We start from the raw sequence: 17,815 nt of genomic DNA, 5'->3' as shown, positions 1-17,815 counted from the left end.
AAAAAACCCAAACATTATGACGGGCAGTGATGGCGCACGCCTTTAACCCCAGCACTCGGGAGGCAGAAGCAGGCAGATCTCTGAGAGTTCAAGGGCAGCCTGGGCTACCAAGGGAGTTCCAGAAAAGGCACAAAACGACACAGAGAAACCCTGTCTTGAAAAACCAAAACCAGGGAACCCAGGTGCCATATGTCCTGCCCTTGTGTCCGCATCAAAGGTATTTTGGTGACAGTCACCATCCAACCACAGGAAACCTATCCACATGGGGGTTCAGTGGCACTCATGTCACCAAGCAAAGCCCAGGGCCGAGGGTCAGCATGGACAGGTAGTGTGGAAAGCATGTCTCCCATGTACAGCAGGGGCTGTCCTTGGCCTGACTCTGTCCTCACACTCCAAGGCTTCCAGTGGGTGTGGATTTCAGAAGCAGCCCAACCGCCAGCCACTTTGTCAAGCTGTAAGCCTTCAGTGAGCCAGGGTTAGACTGTGATGAAGTAGTGTGTAGGGCCCTCATGCCTGCTCTGGATTGTGTGTGCAGATTTTCACTTGAGTGAATCTCTGAAACCTGTTATGTCACCCCCACCCTTGTAGATGTAACCAACCATCTTATTAAATAAGAAACACAGAGCCGATTCAGAGAAGAAAGACAAGAGGTCAGAGCTAAGAGCCTCACCCTTTCTGCTTCAGCGATCCTCTTCAGCCAAGAGAGCTCTCCGAAAAAGGGCCTACTTCCTGTGTGTATGTCTTTATATAGTCTAGCTGTTCTGCCTTCTCATAGGTTGTAAACCCAAACACGTGACTGCCTCGTCACTGCCTGTATGTACTGCCCTCCAGGTCCTTAAAGGCGTGTGCCCCCGCCGCCACGCACTTGCTATGGCTCTAATAGCTCTGACCCCCAGGCAACTTTATTTATTAACATACAATTAAAATCACATTTCAGTACAAGTGAAATACCACCACACACCCTGCCTGATAGCTCTTGGAAATACTGCAATGTCTTTGATGCTGGAACAACTCCTGACCACCCACCCCCCCGCCCCTGTGAAGTCTGATTGGCCTTCCACTGATCATGTAAAGAATGCTGTTTTCCTCTACTTAGTGTTTTGTGTTATTTGAGACAGAATCCCATCCAAAAGCAGCCCTCACATTAGTCATGTTCCCACGTCTTTCTCCCACACAGAAGAGACTAGAGAATATTCAAGGTTTGTTCAGTGTGGACATTTCCTCCTAATCACAGAGCAGACGCCAGGGAGGGGAAGGGCTTTGGATGCATCCTCTGGCATGCTGTGACCTTTTAATCAATCCCTAGGTGTCTCACAAAGTCAAGTCCATATTGTTGAGTTTGTCTCTACCAGTCAAAAAGGATGGGCATGGGCTTCCCCCTTCACCACGTAATGGCAGTACAGGGAGCAAGCCTGAGCATTTGCTCCTCAGCTTGTGTGGATTCCTTTCCTTCCTATTGAGTGTGTTGAGACTCTGCCATTCTTGCATGGAGACACTGCAGGCCAGCAGCCTCCATGCTCTCTGAATCAATGGTGTCTGTGAGAAACATGACCTCCTCCTGGGCACAGCTACTTCTCATTCTGCACAGGCTGTTCAATGGTGCTGACCACAGTCAAAGCAGACAAGTATAAGATATACTTCTTTTCCAACCTGGAAGACAGAAAACCAAATCTGAACTGAGGTGAATGAGCAGGAATTCCCTGACTCCTCATGCCAATGAGGGATTCGTCACTGAGGTCTTGTTGACTGAGCCTGGGCTGACAAGACACTGGCCTGTCAATTTGACATTGAATGAACTACACACAATGTGGTTGGGCCTACCATATTTGACACCAATCAGGTGGTTTCTAGGGGTCACAGGAGTGTACGTGACTTTGTACACTTTCAGGTTTTGCTGGCGATCCATTTTGACCTTGGTGGTCCTTCAGTGGCAACAGATAATGTCCCTGGGCCTGCTTGAGTGGTTTTGATTGGATACCTGTGGGACTCTCCTCAAGCCCAGAACCTTAGGCTGACACTGGAACATGATTCCCTGCTTGGCCAGGCCCCACAACATGCGCTTTGAAAGGGATCCCAACCACATGGCTCCCATTGAACTCAACATTGATTATCTGGCTCTAGTTCAGACACATGGCATCCCTCCACTGCTCCTGAGGGGTTATGCACCTTTCCATCAAGCTTGCCTTCTGCACCATTCAGCCTTATAGAAAAGGATGCTGGCTGGTTAACTTTTAATCCTCATTCCCAATGGCTCATAACAGTGAGGCAGTGAGTGTCATCTGGATGTGATGATGAGCATCAGGTAGGGTCTATCAGGGATGTGCTTATGGTTAAACTTCATGACACCTCGTTGTTACCAGGCTCTTGGGCAATATAAGAAATACCACATTACACATTTTTATGGTCAACAAATGTAATCTCTGCCTTTCTAGGCCCTTCACTGCAATGGAGAGGCCTCCAGACCCTGCCTTCCAAGTCATGATGTTGAACTCAGCTGGATGCCTGCTTCTCTCCTCTCCAGGCCAGGGCCTCCTGCCTGGACCTTGTGAGCACTCCTTTCACCAAGGGGCATCATGGGAACTGGAAGGGGTTTCCTGTTACATGCTGTCTGTGGTATTATTGTACACTGATTGTGTGAATGCCCATCTCCTGACACAAATTGGACACAGTGAGAGTTCTTCCCCACAGATACAATCTCCACCTTGGGCAACATGGCCAGAGGGGCTGGGGACATGGGCAGATATGTCACTGCTGTTGACTTCCGGGATCTGCAGGTTCAGGTCACAGATACCGTGGTCACAGATAGAGCCTGGCTGGTCTAACTGATGCACCCTGACTCTTCCCTTACCCATGATCTTCACAGTGAATGGACTTCTAGGCAACATGCTCATCAGCAAATTTGGTGGAGATGATATAGACCCCAGGCACAGTGGGGAGGTAGGATACCTTGCAGGCAATGTACTCCAGGTCGTCTATCTGGATGTCCACATTGCTGGGTCCTTCTACTACCAAGGACATGCCACCATAACCTGCATATCTTGTGTCCACAACGATGTAAGATATCTCAAAAATCTGGCCTTCTGACAGGCTTCAGCCATAGACTTCGGTGCAGCACAAATGGTCAGTTTCAAACTGGATCACCATAATGGATATGGGGCACTGGCCACATGGTTGCCATTCTTGATGCTGACTAGAGATTCACTCACCTCTCAGAGGATGAAAGAAATGCCAATGTGGCTGTTGGGCAGCCTCTTCAGCAGACAGGGCTCGTCATGTCTAGATGGGGCTTGATCCTGGCTGTCATGTGTTGAGGTCAGTCTCACTGATGTCCAGAAGGAAGTTGGCAGCTGATCCTCGCTTCACTTGTGAGTAGTGTCTGCTATCATCTGTGATCTTGACAGTGAAGGGGCTGCCAGGGATGTGCTTCTTATTATACTTGACCAGGATGCTGTAGTCACCGGGCAGGGTGGCCAAGTAGGTCACTGTATATGTCCCATCTTTGTTGTCAATGCAGCTGATGTCTGCTTTTGAGGGTCAGTCCCTCAGTAGCAAAATCCAGACCACCTTCTCCTGCATCTTCTGTGACAATGGTAAATGAGGCATTTTTGTTGGCTATTCCATACACAAGGCCTGGACCATATGCAGAAAGGCTCCCACGGTTGTGTAGTTCACATAGAACAGGAGAGGGCTTTCAGGGATGTGGCTGCCCATGTATTTGATGTGCATCTTGTGAAGCCTGACTTCAGTGTGGACATATCTGACAGTGACCGTGCCATCTTTGTTGTCCATGATCTCAGGTGTAGCTTTCTTCCCAGAGGCATATACACCTCTCCTGTGATTTCTCCTTTCCTGACAGCAAATGAAATCACCAAGCCTAGGCCATTCACTGACTGGCACATAGGCCTCTTCAGTCACCTAGTACCTAAAGGACATACATTTACTTGGGCCTGCTCCATGGCTATGACTTCTCTATCAGTGGCCATGACTGTGAAGAGGCTGTTGGGAATATCAACACCACAGAAGAGCACGTGAATCCCATAGGTGCCTGGCTTGGCAGCAGTGTAGAAAATGTCATAGGTGCCATCTTCATTTCCGATGACATCAGCCTCAGCCTCTGTGACATTCAGAATCATGCAGGCCACTTTTCCCTTCCCAGCAGTTTTAGCATCCAGTATGAAGCCCATTTTCTCTCCAGTTTTCACAGTAGGGGCAATCCCAGGACCTGTGGCCAGGCACTTGCTGGATCCACCTGTCTGCATGGCCCAGATAAGGTAAGGAGAATGTTGTCTCCACTATAGCCGACCCAAATTACATAGTATCTGGTCTTATCAGAGATATAGGTAATGGCATATGTGGCATCTTTATTGTTGCGGCTCTCTGAGGCTTTCCCTCTTGGTCTGTGATCTGGACAGCCAGTAAGCCTTCACCAGCATCTCTGGCATCAATTGCAAACTCCACAGGTAAGCTGTCAGGCACCCCATAGGAACTGAGGCCTGGCCATGATGCAGTCACTTTGCTGGCATCCTATGCGTGAAGGACCTTGACCTTAAAGAGACTTTGAAGGATCTCATCATGAGCAGTGTAGTTGATGGAAACAATGTAGGGCCCCTCCTGAGATGGGGTAGTACTTTCCTCATGTCTGTCTTGACCTGTGAGCATTGGTGTATTTAGATCTCCTGAAGCTTAAAAGAACCTTCTTAAAGAGATGAAAAGTTTAGATATGTTCATTATTATTATTTGTGGTCTGTACTGAATCTATATGCCATATACCCGCGGTATTCAGCGCGAGCAAAGCTCGGCTGCCGCAATAGCCGTGGCCAGCCCCGAATGCCGGCTGCACTCCTTCACTTGGCTGTTCAATTTAGTCTGAAATTTTTCTGTAAAGAGGTAACTTGAAGAATAGACTCTGCCTTTTTATCAGACAAAGGAAGGCGATTGATTCTAAAGTATACATAATTAAAATAGAGCCCTGGCAGCAATTAAGGCGTGGCATAGTTTTATCTATAGAGAAAAGCTTAAACATTTTTAAATTTAAATTTAAATTTTAGGGGACTAAGTAAGGAATTGATCATATTAATATTTAGAGTATTTATAGATACAGTTTTGAGTATAATAGAGATTATGATCATTTCTAATGTGATCAAGCAACAAATTGTATTATTTAATTAGCTTATAATTTAAATAAAACTTATCCTTAACAGTTTATAATTTAAGTTACTGGGTGGATGACTAGTCATTAAGTTGTATTTTTAGTTATTTTTAATAGTTTGTAATTTAAGTAAACTTATTCTTAACAGTTTATAAGTTAGTAGCTAAATGATTAATCATTAAGTGGTATTGTTTAGTTATCCTTAATAGTTTACAATTTTAGTGAACCTATTTTTAACAACTTATAAGTTAGTTGTCTCTATAAATTTAGAGCTTTGTTTCATCCTGCTAGATTTAGCCTTAAAAATAATAAGCTTGAATTGAAATTCTTTTAGTATGGAAACAAAGGCTCTTAATCATGAATCAGTAAAGAAACAAAAATAGCTGTTTCATGAGTGATGAGGGGAAAAAGTTCATTTTTAAATTGTTAAGAGGAAAGATTTTTAGAGCTGATGAGAACTGCAGAGTTTAACTTAAGAGGCAGGCAGCAGCAGGGTGCCTGTTTAGGCCAGCCAGCCACCTGGGACCCGAGGGGGTGGGGGGAGGGGCGGAGGGGAATGTTGGAGATGCAGACAGGTGGAGATGCAAAGAGAGTAAGTGTCTATGCAGCAAGGTTTTTCAGTTCTGAGGACATCTCCAATCAAACTGAAAGACCTTCAGAATTTTCCAAATCATAAGGAAAGCGTCCCCTCCCCAGTGACTTGGTTAGAATGAGTTAACCAGAAGTTACTGGACACAACCTTGATTTTTGTAAACAAACAGAAGCTTCACAGTAACAGTTAACCCAAAAAGAGAAAGGGGGGAGGGAGAGAGGGAGAGAGACAGAGACAGACAAAGAGACAGACACAGAGAGAGAAGAAATAGGAGAAAACAGCTGGAGAAATAAGTTTACGGTGCTGGGAGTGAGAGCTGGGGAATCTTCTCTTGAGTTTCCAAACCAGCATCACTGTCTTGGCCAGCACAGCCACGGCTGTCAGCCTATCAGGGAAGCTGATTTTGTTATTTAAATGAAGAGCTGTCCCAGCTCCAAGCTCCCCAGTACCAGCAGTTTGCAAGTTAACCCTTTTGTTTCCAGTGAATCATTTCACTGAGAGCTCTGCTTGTAGCAAACAAACCCCACCAATTTTTATTTACGTTCTCAGGGGGTTGTGTGGAGTGATTTATAATTAGGCAGAGCAGAGGAAGCCAAATGTGGATTTTTATCTTGCTCAGCTCTATTGGAGCAGCAACGCCCTCAGTGAAAGCACTTAGGAATGGGATCACCACTGTGTGTCACTAGACCCTGCATCTTGCCCTGCTCAGTTGGGGTGTCTTTAACAGCATGTGAGTAGTTGTGATTTTTGATGATATCCAAGTCCTTCACTGTGTCATCAGGAAGGAGGCTGCTGAACTGTACATTGAGTGGGGCTTTTCTGGCTCCCTTGGTGTAAACTGTGAAGTGGGTTGGCTTCCCATTTTCCACACTTGCTTTACTCACACCCAGGCCTTCTGTCTTCACTTGTTGGCATTGTGGGACTTGACTCTGAAAGGGCTGGCAAAGATTTTCTGAGATGCAAAGAGAATCTTGATAGTGTATCACCCAGCAACAGGAATCAGATATTTAAGTGTAAATGTGTCACTGATGTGAAGGCCTAGACTTAACTTTACAGGCTCAGGAATATGCCATAATAACTCAAACGAACAGGATCCTGTCTGTGGTTTATGGCCCTTGGAAATATCCAGATAACCCTGCTGAGCAGTCCAGATAATCCTGTTCAATGGGTTGTGGCTCCCCGCCAAAAGTCTAGACCAATAGTTTCAAGAAATCACCTTGCCCCCTCTACCCAATTCCAAGTTGCCAATTCCCGGCTTGTGGTTTTTCCCTATAAAAACCCTCTACACCTGGGCTCGCGGCCATTGCCACACTTCCTTCCGTCTGCCTTGCAGTGGCCCAGGTTGAACCTGAATAAAAGGACCCTTATGTGCTTGCATCGGAAACCGGCTCCTTGGTGGTCTCTGGGGGTTTCGAGAAACAGGTACAACAACTGACATTGTAAATAATGTCAAAATCCACATCTTCCTCATCCTCACTTAACACTTGGGCATCGCACTTAATGCCAACACGGACATCAGCTTCCCTGGCCTCTGTACAATCCACTGTGAAGTGAGTAGGCTCATTTGCCTTCAGACTACTTCTTTCCACACCCGGTCCAAACACTTTGACCTTCTGTGAATGGCCACCTTGCCAGATGTTGACCCTGTAGGGACTGGGTGGAATAGTCACACTTGTCTAGACCCTAGCTGTGGTGTGCTTGATGGATTTAACCGGGGTATATGAGCAGGCATATGTGCCATCCATGTGACTCTTCATCTGGATGTCAGTGAGTTGACCTTCTCTGTCTTGACCCAGTATCTACAAGGGAGCTTTTCCAGCATCCTTAGGATTCATAATGAACTCAGTTGGGTTGTTGACAATGCAACCAGATTTCTCTAAACCCAGCCCATATGCTTGGACTAGATCTAGGTTGTAGTCTCTGGCAGCAAGGTGGATGAAAGTCATGTATTGGGCTGTTCTTTATGTCTTCATCATCACATCTGATGTGAACAGCATATTCTCCAGGCTCCTAGGGCCAGTATTTGACATCCAATGATCTAATATTCTGATAATCATATTCTGGTTTTGCTTGGGAACAGCCTTCAATTGTGAAACCCAGAGTCCCAACCTCAGAACCAGTGGACTCCACCACAAAGTCTTTTGACTGACCAAAAATGCCACCATGGAGACCAGGGACCCATGCACAGATTTCTGTATGCCTGCTTCAGGGCCACCTTGAACTTCAAAGGAGCTCTTTAGAATGAAACGCCCTCCCTGCCCAACCCAAGTAACTGAAATACTGTATTTCCTTGGTGTGCTGGGGTAGTGCTAAATGAGTAGATCCCATCCAGAAAGTCCTTCTGCATATGAGCTCCTCCAGACCGTTAGGGCCATTCACAGTTACATCAAGCTCCCCTACTCCAGCAGCTTTGGTGTCCACCTTAAAGTTTACAGTCTCCCAGATCTGGAGTGCTTTGGGCTGCAGGCCTCAGCCACTGGCCCAGGAGGCATTTGGACTGCAGGCTTCCCCAACTTGCATGCCAAAGGGACTCCCAGGAATGGCATCTTGAGCAAAGGAGACCTCGACCACATGGGGGATGTGTTTCACTGGTTTCCTCTGTCTTCCACCAGCAGCTCCACAGTGTTCTTGCCCTAGGGATCCTCCACCTCAATGTCATTGTCACTCCTGCCAGTTCCAGCTGTGTAGCTGTCAAAGCAGGTGGGCTTATTGGCAGTGTTCCCCCTAGTTTCCAACCCTGGGCCTTTTGCAGTGACCTTGCTGGCATCTTCTTGGGCTTTGTCAACATTCACTTCAAATGGGCTCTTAAAGATGTGCTGTCCTGCAAAGAGGATATGACTTTGTGGAGCAGGGTGACCTGGGGCAGATACTCCACAGAGTATGCCTTGTTCTTTTCAGTGTCAGGGTCACATGTGCGTCTTGTTTGTTTCCTTCTGGGTCCTCAGCAAACACCATCACATCTCCTTGCTCAGAGCTGATGATATCTACAGTGAACTTGTCTGGCTGTCTTACCATGTTTCCAGTGGGTTTGATTCTCTCTCACAGGCCCTGGATTTCATTGGATTGAGTTTGGATTTAAGAGGAGCACCTAGCTTGAGCGTGTCTTTGGGGAACTGAGACATGTCGTCACGGAGTGCGCCTCTATTTTTAGGTAAAAATCTCCTCATGAGTGATGACCTGTGTGATGCTCAGCCAGTCATCAGTCTACTGCATGACTTCACAGGCATTATCCACTGGCTTTGTGGGCCTCAAGATTCGCCGTCTGGGCGCAGACCTGGAGCACAGCTGTCTACCAGGGATCCTAGGGATTGACCATCTTGCCAGTTCTGGTTGAAATTGGTGATGGGCAAGTATGGATCTTGTTCTGAATCCATCCTAGCAGCCTCTGCTTTGGTGTCTGCTTCTTAGCATCATGATCCCCTTCATCTTTCCATATACACATGTGTGAAGGCAATATGAAAGCCTAGATACCTTGCCCCATACCCTTTTTACCCAATCTCAAGGCACCAAGGCATGTAATTCCCAGCTTGTGGTTTTTCCCTAAAAACTCTCCCAACCTAAGGCCTGCTGCTGCCGCTGCACTTCTGTCTATCAGCTGGGTGACAGCCATGGTTCAAACTTGACAATAAAAAGACCCTTGTGTGCTTGCATCAGAAACTGGCTCCTTGGTGGTCTCCGGGGGTTTTGCAACATGGGTACATACAACATTTGATGCATTGGCCGGGAAACCCCACCACCCCACAGACTCCAGAGTGGAGGGTCCCTGACCAGCTGGTAAATGTGTGTCTAAGTGTCTGTCTGTCCTGTCTGTCTGTGTTCAGTTTTATTTCTGTTGCATGCCTAAGTCGGTGAAATCGGTGACTGTGATCAAGAATGGTTAAGAGGTGGGTGTGCCCAAGGACAATGATCACAAGGGCCTAAAAGACATTCCAGACCCCGGTAGTGGGACAGATACCACCACATCTGTTTAATTGAGAACAGAGGCCCTCAGATCTGTAGTGGGGCAGAGACCCCAACATCTGTTTCTGGTCAGCTGATACTGTTTCCCTGGGAAAATTGTTTGCCTTTCTGTTGGAATGTCCTGCCTATATGAATGTGTAAATGTGTGAGAAATGTGGCCACAGGTATTTGTGTTTTATGCCTGGGCTTGTGTGTGCATTGTGACTCCTGATAGAAGCTGTGCATGAACAGCCTTTGGGGCCAGATGGCCAGTGGAAGGGATGCAGGGTCCCTTTGATTGGGCTGGGCTTGCTCTCTGGTAGGAGTGCAGACAGCGGTGGGCCAGGAAGCTCACTGTTGTGGCACAGCCAGGGCAGCCCAGGGGCTACTGTGGGGACCTAGGGTGCCACCAATCGGCTGGGAGCTAGGGCGGGGCATGAGCACCGAGGCCTGGACATGACAGGTTTGTGGCTGGGCTGCCACACAGGGAACCGCAGGGTGGAGCAGCATGGAGCAGGTGAGGTCTCATGTAGCTTGGAGCATGCCTCACCCAGGTGTGCTGTCGGACTCAGGGCTAATGGAGAGCTGCCCCTCTGGGGCTGTGACCAGGGCATGGGGTTCCCTTCTAGTCTGCCGATCTTGTGTACTTGAGAATCTGGGGTTGGTGGTGATCTTTTGTCCCCATGCTGTTCTCCATTTCCCATGCTGATGGATGGGATGCCCAAGACATGCCCTGGGGCTGCCTGCTAAACCTGACCAAGGTTTGGCTCCAAGGGTGGAACAGAATGTTACTGCCTATGGTTGCTAAGCTACGGAGGCTATGTTATAATGCTGTAGCCAGGGCTGCCTTGATCATTCAGATCAATAAGTTCTTCAGGTTCGTACACTGTTGATGCAAATTTAGAGTTATTCTTGTTATGGTATAGGCATGTATTTCTGTTCTTGTTTAAAAGAGTGTAGCTTTACAATATATCCTAGACTACTGAGGGGAATCACAAGAAAGACCTTGGTAAGAGTTTCTGTATTTAAAAAATAAGAGAGAAAGCAGGAGACTAAAAAAAATAAGAGAAGGAAAGGAAAAGAGAAATTTGAAGTAAATGTCTGAGGAATCAAAGGAATGGACTGAGGGTACATAGAAGGCTGTAGAAGGTCAGAGGGGAAGTGAACTATGTTGTGGTTTCTTATACCTACAAATACTGAATTTGAAAGTTAATTCTGGTTGGATTTCATTTTAAAATTAGCTGATGATTCTTTACTGCAAACTGTTTATGTTAAAAATGGAGATATATATGTGTGTGTATATCGACAAGTATGTGACTTAGATTTAACTCTATTTGCAAATGTAAGCTAGTTTTAACTGTATGTATGTGTTTGAAACTTGGATCCAATTGTGCATATGTGTGACAATAATTATTGTCTAGAAAAACGTGTTTTACACAGCAAACATGTCTTTCCTCCGTCTTGGCTGGTGAACTCCTCATGATGTAGGCAGCCACATGGCTGGCAACCATCTTTTACTAAGGTTATAAAGATGTATTCAGGTTTACAAAAGCTAACTTAGAGATTTATACCTAAGTCCTTATGTCTTTGCCAAGTGTTCAGCAGTAAGCTTCTAGAGATTTTTAAATAGATGGCTACACGCGTTTAATAAATAAGGTATTTGATAAATATTAAAGCTGCACCTCAATGCTTTTATACACAAGAATATACCTTGCTCTGGCAGCTAAACTTTGTAATTTAAGATCCACCCAGGTGATAGTCACCAGGAATTGAGATGTACATTTCTTGTGATGCAGCAAGACAATGACCTAGGCAAAGGGCTTGGAACAGCTTCTGACTCCATGAGTCTCCACCCTTTGGGGGATGAAAAAACTTTTTTACAGGGTTAGCCTAGAATGACCTGTATGTCAGATGTTTGCATTGAGATTCAACAACGGCAAAACTACAGTTATGAAATAGCATTGAGAAAGTTGAGAACCAGTGACATGGATTATGTTTCTCCTTATTCAAGGTCTAGTCAGGCTTAAGAATGTATGTTTAGCCTCCTTATCTTTGCTAAATGTCTTAAGTTTAAACTACTTGGTTAAACTGAGTCATATAAATGTTTAATATTGACATTTTGTTTTGGTTTCTTTACTGAACCTGTATTTGATACTAGAAGAGCTTCAATTTAAAATCATTGTTTTTAAGACTACTTATTGTAGACCATTAGAGAACATAAGTAAATAGTCATCTTATAAATAATCAAGTTCTTTAATTATAGTCATGCTAAGTACTGATGTAATTAATTACAGGGATAATCTTTACTCAGTCCCTTACATATGTGTTCAGGGTTGAGCTTAAAACAAGTAACTAGAAACAAAGTTTGTCTATTCAGATATACCTGGACAGACTTCATACTTCAGAGATATGCAGAATATGGCATTTAAAATGTTGATCTAAAAGCTTATTATGTCAGACAGACGTCCAGATCCTAGCTGACCCAAGATCTTCAAAGAAGATTACATACGAGGCACCACAATGTCTCTGCCTGGATTATGGCAACACTGACCACAAGGCAAGATGCCCCCAATGCAATGCCTGCCACCAGTATCGAGCCCTGACTGTGGACAAGCAGCAGGACACTGGAGAATTGATTGCACCCCTTTTGCCTAGATAAAGTAAGATCAGTCTTCCCATGTGTGTCCCTCTTCCACAGGAAAAACTCTGCCTTATGGGCCTGATAGCCAAAGAAGATTGATGCTGTTCTGATACTTGGGCCTCCAACACTATAGAGACCTGGGTATGGACTGGTCTCTGTCATTTATAGAATTGGAAGCTGCTTGCCCTGCACTCAGACATAATTTATCCTTCTTGGATCTCTGATAGTATTGACAGTAGGCTAGCTATAACTTTGTCAACTTGGCAGCATCAGACAACCAGATCCTTTTGCAAGGCTATAGCTAGCTTGTTAGCTAATTTTTAAGAAAATGTTCTAAGATATAAAAGTTTAAATAAGTCATAAAGGGTAAATATGGGTCTAAAACGTCTGAGGATATGAAAGCTTATAAGCTTTGAGGATCTCAGAAAATGATTTAAGATATAAATACAAGTTGTAATGAGAAATGCTTCAGATTGCTCTCTCCTATGATATAACAGTTCAGAGATAATAGAGTTCTGATAAGCTGGTAGAGCAATGAATACTTACTATTCAGTCACAAGCTCAACATTTTACATTTATTTTAGTTGTCATCTAAATATATCTAAATATACACTTAAAAGTGCCTCTCATCAGGCCAAAGATCTCTGTCTAATTTTTACCTGGCTTTCTGGACAGAAGGAAAATGCACAAGCTTTTAACCCAAATCTGTAGTCCTTGTTGGGACTCAAAGGTATGAGTCCACTTCTGCTGTCTCGCAGATGCCCATCACCTGCTTTGTCTATGATGTAGATGTCAGTACAGATTGGTAATACTAATGTATCTAAAACTTTTATGTCATTTTGTAAGATAATTCATATAGGCCTCAGAGAATTAAAAGAGTCATAACTTGGATCTACTTAACAGAGGTTGGAAAGACCCCAGATGAGTATAGCTTAAATTTTCCCCACTTGTCTATTCCTAAGAATGGTATTTTTTTTCTCTCTCCTGGTCTCGGGACTCCTGCTCTTCACAATTACTAAGAATATGGGCCTAAAAATTCCAAATCAGTTCATAAATTTTAACTGCAGTTCCTAGTTTAAGTTTGTCTCAACAGGTTTCCACTTGGCTGGCAGACACTTCCAAGCTTCAACTGCTGACTACACTGCTCTGGATGTGCTAAAAGCTGACATGACCAGCCCAGCCAATGTGATTGTTCTCTGACTCTACAGCTGGGTCAGATAGCCACCTGCTTCTGACAGATGCCCCATTGCCCAGCCTTTGACTAGCCTTTCAACCTTTGACTAGCCTTTCAGGCTTTTGGGGGTCCTGACAATGGTGCCCCAATGTCAACTAGAAGCAGTTCCAGAAGAGAATATGCCGTCCCATGTTCCTTACCCAGAACAGACTGAAATGCTGGGTCAAGAGGAAACTTCCTGGCATAGGAGCAAGATGGCCAATTATGATGCCCATTGACATAACAGGAAAATAGGTTCAGAGTTGTCAATAGATAAATTTATTAACTGAAATGGTTTTACAATAAGATAAGACACTTGACCTTCTTTTTGCAGAACCAAAGAGGTATTATCTAAGATCACAACCTGGTCGTACTGGAAATCAGAACTACAGGGACTTAGGAATGACTAGATACAGATGTCACTGCCCTAGAAAAATCTGTTAGCTAATTGTTCTTAGGTCCCAATACCCTTGAACCTCTGGACAGGAAGTACTCATTATTGCATCTTGTCATTGGTACATATGAAGGGGGGAATGTGAAGGCAATATGAAGGCCTATACTTGACTTTACAGATTCCTTCTTAGGGAAGGGCTACCATCTTAGACCATCTGGTGACTAGGGTCTGTACTCAGTTCCAGGAAGAACCTCAGGAATGTGCCATCACAATTCAAACAGATACCCTAGAAGCAACTAATTAAGAAACAGGGCAGCAAAGTTTAACAAGATCCAGATGCTCCTGCAGACATCCTGTCAGCAGTTTATGGCCCTTGAAGATATCCAGATAATCCTGTCAGCAGGTTGTGGTTCTGCGCCGAAAAATCTAACCCAATAGTTTCAAATGTGGTTTCATGCCAAAAGCCTAGACAATAGTTTCAAAAAATCTCCTTGCCCTGTATCCCTTTTACCCAATCTCAAGGCACCAAGGCATGTAATTCCCAGCTTGTGTTTTTTCCCTTTAAAAACTCTCCTACCCCTGGGCCTGCTGCTGCTACCACATTTCCCTCCATCAGCTGGGTGGCAGCCTAGGTTTGAACTTGACAATAAAAGGACCCTTGTGTCCTTACATCAGAAATCGGCTCCTTAGTGGTCTCTTGAGGTTTTGTGACACGGGTAGAACACATGGAAATGGAGTAGAGAAGGATCAAAGCCCACAGCAAGCCCAAGATGAACTTCAGGTTCCCATCCACAATGACTTCACTATCTGTGGACACAAACTTGATGCTTTCATGGCCCAGAAACTCCAGCACCACCAACACCTTCTCCAGCTTCATCTGTTGGAAGGTGGACTGCTGGTGGGACTTGTGGTGCCTGTGCTTCTGGCTGAGCACCTTGAGCAGCTCAATGAGCCACGACTTGTCAGTCAGGTCAGTCTGCAGGTTCCGGATGCATTTGTTCACACATGAGGTGCTCATTGTACCAGTGAATGAACATGTTCTGCTGAATCTTGGCTCATCTTTCACCAGGTCCTTCTCAGTCACCAACATCCTGGAGGCAGAGAGTGTGATGAGACAATGAGTTGCAGGGGATGATATAAAAAGCCCCAAGGACCCACAGAGGGGAACAGAGGCAAATGGGAAGGGGGCTTAAACTTGCTTCTTCCAAGCCACAACAGGAGCTGCTCTCAATAAGCAACTTTTTTTTTAAAAGATTTATTTATTATGTATACAGAAGAAGGTGCCAGATCTCATTACAGATGGTTGTGAGCCACCATGTGGGTGCTGGGAATTGAACTCAGGACCTCTAGAAGAGCAGTCGGTGCTCTTAAACTCTGAGCCATCTCTCCAGCCCCAATAAGCAACATTTTTGACAATACATTTTCATAGTTGAAATTGCTTTGAAATATTTTAATTCTGACTTTCCAAAACATTAAGAAACAAATTTTAAAACAAAATAACTGTATTTATACTTGATTTTTTAAATTCATTTTAGACTACTAAAATTTTTACTTTTATTTATTTTATTTAGGTAGGTAGGAACAGTTAGAGTAATTCACTATGAAAATCTTAATCTCCATTAAACCTGACATTCTTTTCATTTCTCTCTTCAGGCTTTTTGGAAGATATCCTTTCACTGTGACATATGCTTAAAAGTGATCATTATCCTACTATTCATATTATAAACATTTAGCAAGTGTTCTAAATCCTTTAATTTTGAGTCCCTATATCTTATATTAGATATTTACAAACAACAACTTTCAGATACAGGATCTCACTATGTAGCCCAACTTGAACTCACAGAGATATGCCTGCATTTTAACTCCTGAGTTCTGGGACTAAAGGCATGGGCCAAAACATGGCACAAACAACTTTGAATTCATTCTTCGACAGTTGATTATGATTAATGACTGCTGTCCTTACCCTTTTTTTCATTTAGAAAGAGCTAATCAATCTCATACCCAAACTGCTGGCAAATAGCTACCTTATTCAAGAGTGTTTAGAGGTCGGTCATCATCCTGGACATTAATGTTGCAGTTGCTTTTAATTAACAGCATAACCACATCTGGATGATTATGAACACATGCATAACGCAGTGAAGTCATACAAATTGAGAGGACGTTTTAAGAAATTACAGAATACTACATCAAAGCACATTCAAGTGTAAATACTAGATAGGATGTAAGTCATATCCCCTCAGGACAGTCCAACACAGCCAACAGGCCTATAAGAGATTTGTTAAACTTGTTGAAGCCCTTAATTGTAATCTGGTTTGTTTTGCTTCTTAGGTAATTGATATAGGATGTTAACGGTGATTCATTTATGCGGGGGAAATGGAATTCTGCCACCTATGACTTCCTTACGCAGTGGGTAGCACTTATCTGGTTGACTGCCAATGGACAGACACCCTGCTTAGCTTTTGTATCTTACAGTGCATTCCATAAGCCATTGTCACCGACTCCCCTCCCACAGAAATCCCACAAGTTCTTTAGGAAACAAACTATTCAACAACTAAGTGTTTCTCGTTACAGTTGGGAATGAGATAATTAGAAAATATGCCACCAAGAAGCATTTCCTAAATTCTTTCTGGGTTTCTCTTTTTCCAGCACTTCTTATTTGCACATTCAGATGCCAGTGACTTCTTTGCTGACCCACATGCTCTCATCTATTTTTTTTTTTCCGAGACAGGGTTTCTCTGTGTAGCTTTGCACCTTTCCTGGAACTCTATTTGTAGACCAGGCTAACCTCGAACTCAAGAAGATCCACCTGCCTCTGCCTCCCAAGTGCTGGGATTAAAGGCGTGTGCCAACACCACCCGGCTCATCTGTTTCTTACACCCTGGAGAGGTGTGATTTTCTCCCGTGCTGATGAATTTTCTTGAAAATTCTCTTTTATCTTTGTCCTAACCATTGAGATTGTGAAGAATGCAATCCTCTCCCAATTCAAGATGCAGAAGAATGTCTTAGTAATACATCTGGAATGCAAACGTTGTTCACAGGAACAGCCCTTTGTAGCATGTACAAAGTCCCTGGTTCTGTTGCCAACACTGGAAGAAGGAAAAGAAGGAAGGTAAAAATATGAGCATGGGAAAAAAGAATGAATCCCAAATGTTTTTAAAAGGTGACATATTCCTTTAATCCCAGCACTCCAGAAGCAGACAAATCTCTGAGTTCAAGGCCAACCTGGTCTACAGAATGAGTCCAGGACAGCTACGGAAACACAAAGAAACCCTGTCTCAAAAAACAAAAACAAAAGGATGACATGATTTTTGTAGCATCAACTTCTTCCCTAATTGTACCTATAGTAATTTAAGGATTATTGGACAGCTCTCTCTACCTCTGATTCTCTTAAGAGTGTTTGCATTAGTACACTGAGCATCGATAACGTGTCTTTAATCTCTGTGTGGTTATTGAGGTCTCAGTACATGAACCATTGACCCTGAAACATGAGCTCCCTGATTCCTAGAGATTTGTGAAGACATTAAGGTGGACCTGTGGGTTTTCCCAAATATTTAATGAAAGTTCAATGGGCTCTGAAGACTGTCTAGAACATTAAAGTTTCTATGCTGACTTCCCAATCCATAATAAAAATTTCCATCTTAGTTCTCTTCTAAGGCAATATGGGAAAATGTTTAATTCAAAATATTGTTAGAAGGAAAGTGATTTTTTTGTTTATCTAGTTTTATATAGCTTTTATGAAACTTACAAATCAGAGCTTACTGTCCAAGTTGAAAACATGCCTTCAATCTTTTTTATGTGACAAAATGAAAGTATATACTAACTGTGCTTCAAACCTAAGACCTTCCATCTATGAAACCGTCACTTTTTATTACATTTTGATTCTAGGA

At 43.9% G+C, this 17,815-nt stretch overlaps 1 pseudogene; it reads right to left on the bottom strand.

The window, feature by feature from the left end:
• Positions 1–1,708: 1,708 nt before the first annotated feature.
• Positions 1,709–16,417, bottom strand: LOC131912823 (filamin-B-like; annotated as a pseudogene).
• Between the last annotated feature and the right edge of the window lie 1,398 nt (positions 16,418–17,815).

Source organism: Peromyscus eremicus, chromosome 6 (assembly GCF_949786415.1).
Source record: "Peromyscus eremicus chromosome 6, PerEre_H2_v1, whole genome shotgun sequence".
In the NCBI taxonomy this organism is placed as follows: Eukaryota; Metazoa; Chordata; class Mammalia; order Rodentia; family Cricetidae; genus Peromyscus; species Peromyscus eremicus.
This window is presented reverse-complemented; position numbering and strand designations above follow the sequence as displayed.